At 42.5% G+C, this 8,390-nt stretch overlaps 1 long non-coding RNA gene across 1 annotated transcript; it reads left to right on the top strand.

Annotated features, from left to right (window-relative positions):
- The first annotated feature begins 1,846 nt into the window (after positions 1-1,846).
- LOC142052078 (uncharacterized) lies at positions 1,847-8,110 on the top strand. Its single transcript, XR_012658703.1, has 3 exons — positions 1,847-2,445; positions 3,104-4,741; positions 6,087-8,110. It is a non-coding gene; the product is annotated as an uncharacterized LOC142052078 (long non-coding RNA).
- The last annotated feature ends 280 nt before the right edge of the window (positions 8,111-8,390 follow it).

Raw genomic sequence — 8,390 nt, 5'->3', positions numbered from 1 at the left:
TTAAGAGAAAATTCTCAGCTTCAAATACTACATAAAAATGGAAACATAAACACAGTTTTTAGAAGGACGTGTCTCCAGGGGGCAGACTGGGTGGCCCTAATGGTAAGAAATGCCTCATTGCACAGGGTATCTTTCACATACAGTTACTTGGAGGACAACACACATTGTTTGAAAATTAATTCCATAGCAGCAAATGGGTTGAAAGGGTGAAAACCACAAAAATGTGGGGGGAAATGTTTGCAGATCTGCCCATATCTTTTGAAGTAAAATCAGTTGAATAGTTACAGTAGCATGAAGACTGACGGAAATTCTTAGAATTTCTGTCTCTGCATTGTTTGTTTGTTTGGTTTACACTGTTTCTTATTTTTCCAATTTCCAGCACTGAGTTGTATAAAGTCACTTCTCTTCTCACTGGAGCGTTGGGTGAGTGAAGAGTATGCCATTGGGATAGGATGCTCTCTAACACGAGATATTAGCATGTGCCCTACTCACAATGAACACAGTACATATTCCCTGCATGAATGCTTCTAAGTAGCTTTTGAAAATTAACTACATTGATTCTCAGAAAGAAGGAATCTATTTTTATAAGGTTTGATGTCAGACATCACTTGTCTGTTGTGAAGGAACTTATTTTGGAACAGTCATCTTATGTCATAAGTTATTCTCGATATGAATGCACTCATGCAAACATTTTAAGTACAACCTCCTTGGCTAATTTGCAAAACCTTCTATGTTCTGGATTGCCATTTAAGCTAGTGGGTACTTGATGTTTGAAGGGACTATATATGGAACTGGAAAGTGTGTGAGCAACCAATACAGATACACTTAACATTGAATCCCACTGAATTGGACCCAGTGAAATGGCCACTAAGCCAAGACCATCTGTGTATCACTTATTAGGCAATGGGAGAGCTTGAAACATTTTTATTAAGTGTTTATCAAAGCGTGATACAGACCATCTGCATCATGTTATCACGTGTTCTCCATTTGTGATGAAAAAGGTACACCTAATACGAAATGTCTCTTTATTTCAATAACTTTATGATGGCTAACATTTACGTTTCTTCTGATCTCAGAGAGCTGCTTTTTTGTATACTTTTTCTAACTGCCTTTATGTTTCTTCAGTTCATATTCATCAGCAGGCAATAAAAACAGTCTGTACTTTCTCAGCTTATTTTGTGTGTGGAGATACTTCTAAGTACCCACACAGAAGCTTTATTTCGGTCCTTACTCTTCTGTTTTGCAAAGCTACCATACAAACACCACCTCAGATTCAGGAGAATGAACACATATATATATGCACATGTGTAAAAAAGCCCTGTACAAACCATGCTGATTACAACTAAATTGTAAGTATCTCTTCCAGCAGGGAATCCCCCAACTCTGCATTACTCTGTATAACAAAAGTAGCAGATGAGTCAGGTTTCCCAGTAAACAGGCCCAGAAAGCAATGGCAGTGAGGAAAAGCAACAACCACAGCGAGACTTGTGACAAGGCTGTTGTTACCTTTTTTGTCTGTCAAGTATGTATTAATGGGGGGTACCCCAGTTACTGAGTTATTGCTTAAGGGACCAGAGGTAAATCAGAGAGGCTACAACTGCTTTCCACATGGACAGGAGACTTTGAGCATTTTCTGAGCTGTTAATTCACTAAAATCCTCTAGCAGGGAGTTAAAGTTTTACATATTCCGTCATCAGAAGAAAAGTTGCCACTGGCTGGTGAATTATCTGGGGGATTCTCCTTCTGGGAACTCATGACCCTTTCATGGCTATGCAATGCATCACATATCTGGGACACCAGGGCCTGACCCTTCTGTATGGGTAAAAAGGTACCAGTTAAGGCTTTTTGGGAAACTGGTTTTTCAATTGGCCTCCAAGGTCTGTCTAGAAAAATAAAATCAGGCAACAGAACTTATTTAGCTTTGCCTGGAATTTTCTCCCAGTTTTCGTAGCTGAAGTAAAAACCTGAATGTGGTTTGGAATGAGTGGAATATCTCACATCAGAAGAAATGACATTTTCCCCTTTCCAATACTAATGAGCAAATCAAAGGAGACAAAGGACTAGATGTGAAACAGGCCGGGAAACAGGGGAAATGTGCCTCTTCTATGCAATGGTCCAATGCCCCAGACATGCACCCACCTCCAGTCCTATTTAACCAAGAAGCTTCAATCCAGATCTTGACTTTCCAGGCTGTGCCCTCACCAGTAGGTGACACAGGTGGGACATGGAGCATCTCCTGCTGGCAACAGTCTCCTCCACACAGTGCTATGGGGACTAAAGCACATCTATGCTCCCTGCTACACAGGACACCTGCTTTCTGTACCCCACTCCACCAAGCATTTGGCCACATATGTATAGTAGAACAGCATCAAGAAGAGAGAATGAGATTGACCCACCACCCCAGGAAGATGTGTGGGCTCTGTCTGAGGCATACACAAAGCACATGTGAGTAAGGGGCTGAACAAAGAGAATTTGGATGCTAAATTGCTCCTGAATAAAATTGTACAGCTCCTGCTGAAGTAACATATCAAATCTTTTAAGAACATAGGTGTAGCAAGACATAGAAGATAATCCTGGAGTTGATTCATATGTTAAACCCATGACAACCCAAGAATTGAGGCAAAAGATATTATTAGACTGACAGAAAAGGGGACATGAGAACTCTAAGTATGGTGGCTGGCAAATATTTTTTAAAATGCTGGTTGGAAGAGTTTCAGGGGAAAACAGTGAGGCAGGGTTGAAGGTGCTTATTGAATGACACCTGAGACAACAGCTGTATGTGACAGTTGTGAAAATTTTAGATGGGAAGAGAAGAAACCAGAGAGAAGGAAATGGGGGGTGGGCGGAGAGGGGGAAAGGGGATTTACAGAAGCCCTCTGCCATTTCAAGTGTGAGTTTGGGTGTAGGAGGGGATACCTGTTCCTCTGTATTCCTGAATTATGTCTCCAATGTATGTGTGCATTAGATCTTCTGCTCTGTCCCTTGTTGCCTGAAGTCCTGACCTATGGGTAACAATCATTATGCAGTGTTTTAAAAAGTAGGAGTAAAGAGTTCATACTAAAATTAAAGTGAAAAATAACCTGAATTCATATTTTCCTTACAGAAGAAGTGCAGAGAATTGTTTTCATTATACAAACTAAATGGAAGGCTGCAGCCCTCAAAAGGCAAGGTATGGTTTGTGCACAGAAAATACTTGTGTTTTGCTGAAGCTGGCTTTTAAACCAGTTTAATTAAAATGACTTGCTTCTGTCCATTCTGGTCAAGCAGTTCATCTGGTGTAGCTCAGCCATTAAAGAATCAGCTGCAGCAAAGCCAGCGTCAAACTGCTCACAAACCGAAGTAAGAGCCGCTCCAAGTTAAGGAAATTGTTTTTAAAACACACCCTTGGTTAAGTGGTGCACGTCAGTATCGATAATGCATAGCTGCCGGCTGCCTGCGCGCTGGGCTTCCCTGCCTGCAGCTGGTGGCATGGCTCTGACGTGGGGTGCTTGCTGGGAGCTGCGCTCCTCCCGTTGGTTTGGGTGCTGATGAATGAGGCAGGGAGCAGCAGGCAGACCTCACGGGGTCTGAACTCAGTGCTTCGGCAGCAAAGTGAACGCGGCGCTCGCTTTGAATAAATTGACTTTAAATCCCACTTATTTTTGATCCTCACTTTCTCTTAATAGCTTGCGACTCGGTTCAGGATCTGAGATTTCTGCAGAAAGCGGTGCTGTGGGGGAGGTTTCTTCATTTATCAGCCTGTTTTACAATCTTTTGCTTCACTTCCAAGGCAGACACATTGATGGAATAACTACTGTATGGCTGTGCCACAGTTGTAGAAGTGCACGTTCTGTTACATTTTGGTGTGGTTTTGTTTTCACACACTGGCTATTTTTTTGTTGAAGTAACTCTTTTTTCCTAATACCTCTAGCCACAAAGTAGTTTCATCTCAGCAGATGTCTTAAGCATAGTTCAGCTGCATCAGCAGATATTCCGTCGATGGTATTGCTCCCCTGTGACTCTCAACAAGGATTTTATTTTATTTTTTTTTATTTAAGTGCTGGCAACATGGTTTATTTATAACAAGGAACATATTTCAAGAGCATTTTCCATATCCATATCTATTTCTTCAATCTTTATCTCAGTAAATAGAACTTTCTGTTCACATTTAGATTTTTCTTTTTCTCCCCCTCCCTGTGCTTTCTGCTCTTCAAACAGCAGCATGGCTAAGAAACGTTTGGTGAAAGTGCTGTTTGACCAGTACTATCGTCTAGAGCAGACTCAGAGGCACTATGCAAACATTTTCTTTACAACATTAGTTCTTTCACCTACCAGATATATCAAGCTAAAAGTTCGTAACGCTGCTTTTTTCCCTCATGTGTGTTTCAATCTTTCTGACATCTGGAAAAAGTGGTTTTTGACTTGGTCCTTCCTGCATAACTTCTGTTTAAACTCGATTCACAAAAAAGATATAGTGTTTGCCTAGGGTTCGGGTGATTAAGGCTGTTTCTCCTTTTGCCTGGCAGTGCTACAACTCTTTGGTAGAAGGAGCCCCAAAAGAACTACGCTGGGAATTGTCACGTTTTATGATGTATGAGCTTCTTTTTCTTTTTAATTTTACCACAAGAAAAGAAGGAGCAGTATCCCATCTGCACGGATCTCCTCAGCCCTGCCAAAGGTCGAGGCTTGGAGCTGGTTAACCATTAAAATGAAAGGCCAAAATCCTGCGGAGTCCTCTCAGGCAAAGCTCCCGTCTCCTTCAGTAGGTGTTTTGCTTGATTAAACATGCAGAGCCTAAACAGAAGAAAAAACAGGCTTTTTTGGAGGATGGCCCCCTCTCCATGGGCTGGGGCTGGGACAGGGTCCTTCCTCTGAAATTGGGACCAGAGCATTGCTAATGCAACAGCTGCGGTGCAAACAGCTGGCACCTTTTTCTCTCCTTTTGAAGGGGGATTTTTTTTTTAAAGTCAGTGACTCTCACACTTGCAGACCCACTGGCTGGTCCCCATCCCCATTTCTTCCAGATGCCACTCCTGAGCAGAAGCAGGGCAAGGGCCTGTCACTTTTGTGCTCCCAGAAGATGGACTAGCCTTCACCATATATTCAGATCCAGAAGAACCATTTACATCACCAGTCAGGGAACTAGGATAGGACCTTACGCTGGAAATTTCCACTGGCATAAAATGATCAGGGTGGAAGATTTCCAGCTCCTGCAGCTTAACCATAGAAAAAGGGGAAGATGATTGCACTAAATGAAGTTTGCCTGTAGGATAAGCTGTCCAGGAAGTGAGGTCTGGTGGGATCCTGCCTACTGATAGCTGATGAATGGTGGCTCCATATTTTCAGCCCATTTGGCTACAGAAAGTGATTGCCCATAGTGCTGACCTGCTAGCAGAGTCCTTGGCATGGGTTTTGCTTAGGTCAGCTGTCACCCTCTGTTCTCGGCTGGTGGGTCCAGAGTTAGCACAGGGGAGGAGAAACTCCAAATATGCAGTTTGGTGGTGACCATCACATCTTGGAGAGTAAGTGAAGTTAGTAATACAGATGTGTGCTGTTTGCAGCCTGCTGCCCTTAGGGCCAGAGACTGGTCCTTGGCACATTTTATTTACTATGGTATTTACTAGTATAGACTTCAGAGCCCCTTACTGTTTCAGTTATGGGCATAGAAAAACATGAAAGAAAAAGCTATGAATGTCCCAGAAATGTGCTTTAAAGTCTTGTTCACTACCCGTTGCTTGAAGGAATACTCATTTACTGTGTTCTTCTGAATATGGGACTGTTTTAAAATGCTGGTCAAAAGAATAATGTTTTTCTCTTCCCACTCACAGCACTAGAGCCTGTCATGATTAATAAAGCCATTTAAAGAATATTTTCCATTTCTCTTTTCCAGCTGCCCTACCTTGCCCTGACCTCAAATTAGTTAAATGAAGTGGTGACCTTCCTGAACGTGCCTTCTATTTCCATGCTGTAATCCCAGGCTCTGTTTTGTCCGACTTAAAATATTGTTACTAGGATTAACTGTCCATCTCCAGCTCTGCTTTCACACCATCCCATGGCAGCCCTTCTTTACAACCCCTGTCATTCACAACTGTCTTGTATGGTCACAGGAGCACCACTGTGGATGGTACAAATGAAAAGAAGAAAGAATGTCTCCTCCCCATTGTGCATAGTCACACAACATGGTCTGACCATTCGGCTGCAAAGGTCTTCAGAGCAGGGCTGTTGAGCCCTGTTTTCATTCCTGGTAGTGTTACTTGTGCATTGGAGAAATAACCAAACCTTTTTCCTTCATGCACATTTCTAAAATATTTGGGGCAGAGCTGTTTAGAAACAGTACTGAAACATGCATTAATTTATCCACCCTTCGTAACCTCCTTATGGTCACAGGGAAGGTTTGTTGGGGGAAAGGTGTGGTTACATGATCTTTTCGTTTGTGATTTGGGTCATAGAGGTAGTTATAGAAAGGATAGGGATTTCAGCTGTTGTATATCCTTAGCGAGGGACCTATTCCTATCCTGACTCCCAGCACTGTGCTCAGAGTCTCAGGGCTGCCGGTGCACAGGCTGTGCTTGGGCTGTCAGCACACAGCTCCTGCCCTTGCACCATCATGACTCCTCTGGGAAGGATCATATGTACCTTTGAGCCTTTCCAGCCTGATGTGGTAACTGCAAGGACAGATGGCTAGTGAGAAACCTGGGAGCTGCCTGCAGCACAGCTAGAGTTGCCCTTGGGTGGCACAGTAAGCCCTGGACAGAGATTAAGTGCCTCCCAGGGAGTAACACTGGGATTTCTGCAGCCTAGCAGAAGGTGTTGCTCTAGGTGGGTGATGAGGGCTCCTGGCTGCCTCAGCCTCAGACCTACCCTTCAGGTCACTCTGTGCAGCAGCGCAGGTGGAGCCATTTGGGATGGCAAGATCATGGTGTTTACTTCACCAGACTGAAGCTGTAAGACTCTTAGCAATGGTGACAACTGAGCTGGAGATGGCAGCAGACCCTTATCATGAAAAAAGAGGCCTATGTTTTCAAACTGTCTTTTTAAATTGTCTGTTTCCAGAATGTCCAAGGTACCTTTTCTGAATGGAGGCATTGTTGTTGCAGATCCCCTTCATGCCATCTTGATCATATAGGCCTGACACCCAAAGCCATGTTCATGCCAACGTACGCACAGAAAGCCTCTTCTGACTCTGTGAAACTCTCTCTGGAGTCTCTGTCTCAGCCTCCTTCCCCTATGGCACTCTGTGCTTTGTAGTATCTGGAGCCTGTTGAACTTTGGGGGAGATCAGCACACCCACCTTGTCACAGGAGTCCATCAGAGAAAAAAATCCACTTTCCTTGGCCTTCTGAAAACAGGGGGGCAAATTTGCGTTGTTAATATTTCACCAAGTAGTGGTATAATTGCCACCTACATGCACGCTTCAAACATATGGGTTACGCCTAAGATGAGATGGCTATATATCTTTACATGTTGAAAGTGGCAATCCTATTTCCCCATTTCTAAACTTGATCAGCAACTTCCCATTAAATACATGTGTTTCACCCTCATTTTGTTCTTTTCCCCTTTTATCCCATTTCCACTTCACTCTGGGACAAGTTCAGCTCTGACAGATACAAGTTTAACTCCTCTGAATTAAGAAAAGCCACATAAATTTTCATTTTTCCTTTGCTGGACTATCCCATCTTTCACTTAGAAATTTATCAGATAATGTTCTCCACAAAATTATATAAAATCAGGATAATGCCAGAACAGGAGTTTCTCCAATTTTTAAAATAATTTGGCTTCTTAATGTGTCCAAATATATGTAGTGGGAGAGGGGAAATTTAACACAGTGGAATGTTACACCACAATAACAAAGAATTTCAGCAGGTTGTATGATACCGTATTTCCATTCTTTCCCCTAACATCCTTGCAAATATGTGGCATTCATTTAAAAAATATATTTAGCAACAAAATCCAGACCAATTAAACAAAGCTCAGCTGTGTCTGTCTAGCATCACAACTGAGAGTTGCTTTTTAGTTTGTTTAACTGAGAAGGTTTTAAAGCACAATAGCTCTTCACAGGAAAAGAAATAAAAATTTGCAAAGAAAAATTACTGACAAGATAATTAAAAATAAAATCCCTAAATAATAATATTGAACTTTTTTTTTCTGCCAAAACAAGGTTCTGAAAGTTATGTGGAAAATTTTTTTCATTTGAAGACCTTTTAGGCAAAACCCATATGCTGCTCTCTGTGCAGCCTAATAGCTGAGCTTCTCAGGATACTAGCTATCCTAGAGAGTCTTCACACACTGATGTGGGTTCTTTGGTTGCTTCCAGCAAGGTAAAAATGCAGCCGTGGTGAAGGGTGAGTGTTGGAGCCCTGCATAAGCTGACTGGGTGAGGTTTGTTGATAAGTGCTGGTGCCCTGGAAGAA

This window comes from Phalacrocorax aristotelis, chromosome 1 (genome assembly GCF_949628215.1).
Source record: "Phalacrocorax aristotelis chromosome 1, bGulAri2.1, whole genome shotgun sequence".
In the NCBI taxonomy this organism is placed as follows: Eukaryota; Metazoa; Chordata; class Aves; order Suliformes; family Phalacrocoracidae; genus Phalacrocorax; species Phalacrocorax aristotelis.
Note: the sequence above shows the minus strand (reverse complement) of the source record. Positions and strands in the feature narration are given on the sequence as shown.